Source organism: Lipotes vexillifer, unplaced genomic scaffold, assembly GCF_000442215.2.
Source record: "Lipotes vexillifer unplaced genomic scaffold, Lipotes_vexillifer_v1.1 scaffold987, whole genome shotgun sequence".
Classification (NCBI taxonomy): domain Eukaryota; kingdom Metazoa; phylum Chordata; class Mammalia; order Artiodactyla; family Lipotidae; genus Lipotes; species Lipotes vexillifer.
The window spans coordinates 1258788-1260251 of record NW_006787426.1 but is presented as its reverse complement, the minus strand read 5'-3'; positions in this window follow the sequence as shown (position 1 = coordinate 1260251).

Below are 1464 nucleotides of genomic sequence, written 5' to 3'. Positions count from 1 at the left end.
TCCGCCTGCCGATGCAGGGGACGCGGGTTCGTGCCCTGGTCCGGGAAGATCCCACATGCCGCGGAGCGGCTGGACCCGTGAGCCATGGCCACAGCTGAGCCTGTGTGTCCGGAGCCTGTGCTCCGCAACAGGAGAGGCCACAACAGTGAGAGGCCTGTGTACCGCAAAAAAACCCCAGAAAAGTCAGGCTGTGTTGAATGGCATGTGCAAATGTGTACAACTGTTAATTTTCCTACTGAAATTCCCATTTCTTTTATCCACGTGAAATCTCTGAAAAATCTTCTAGATTATCCTTTTGTACCTTCCCCGCCTGTCCCCAGTAGTTAGAACAGAGGGGTGGTGTCTCTGGCCGACCCGGGACCGGTGAACATCAAGCCCCTGACGGCTGACCATGGGGTGGGGCCGACTCACTGTCCTGTTTCTCTGCTGGTCGTTCCAACAGAGTTTAGTTTTGCTTTGACCACACGTCCTATGGCCCACGTGCCATTGCTATTTACCCTAAATAAGGAAAACAGAGGCTCTTCTGGGCCCCGAGCAGTGCTTGTGGCGGGGTTACTGGGCGGGGGCTGGCCTGATGCCCTTTCCCCTCAGCCCCAGGGTAGCAGAACCCTGGAGGTATTTTCTGTGCATGAAATAAGCTGTCTAGACCCTGGGGAGAGGGAGAAGTCTCCTCCGGGGACAAGGTCTGCTCTTCTAATTACCTGTGGTTCTTGTAAAGTAACACTGGGTAGTAAGGAGAGTCCTCACTGTATCACTTCTCTGTGGTCTATTTGTGCTCCCCGAGGCGGGGGTGGGGGGTGGAGAAAGGAGAGAGAGAGAGAAGAACTAAAAATAGAGATATGGCAGGAGGGGGGGGGGGGGGGGGGAGGAGGGGATGGTGGGAGGCAGCCAGTGAGGGTTCCCTGCTGTGGCCCTGACTTTGCCAGCTGGGCTGCGGCTGGCGGCCGGAGCTTAGCCGCAGGGGCCTTACAGCTGCTCTCAGCAGCGAGCGGCCCTGGGGCACGAGGAGCCGGTTGGCCAGGCTCTGGGCTGCGGGAGGGATGCCGTGCTCACGCAGCCAGGGGACCCAACCTGCCAAGGTTAGCGCTCCGTGGGCGCTCTCTCCACTTCTCCAACTCGGCGAGCTTCTAGCGGAGATCAAGGGCAGGAGTGTGGTATTTGACGGGCAGGTTCCCCCCTTTCTGCCTTGTCTGGCCCGAGGGAGGCCAGGCGGCTGGTGCAGGCAGGTCCTTGCTTTGTGTTGTCAGCCTGTCACCGAGTGGTCAGCTGCCCTGGGAGGCAGGGCGCCCCGAGACCCTGTGACACCCTGCTTCCCACCACAGTCCTGATTCCTGGGCAGCTGTTGATAACTGGTGGCCATGGCCTGTGGTTGGAGCCACAGCGCTTGAGTCTGGCACCCGGGCTGGGCGCCGATATGGTGTGAGGAGGTGAGGCGGGGACAGGCAGACAGCCCCCTCCCCACCC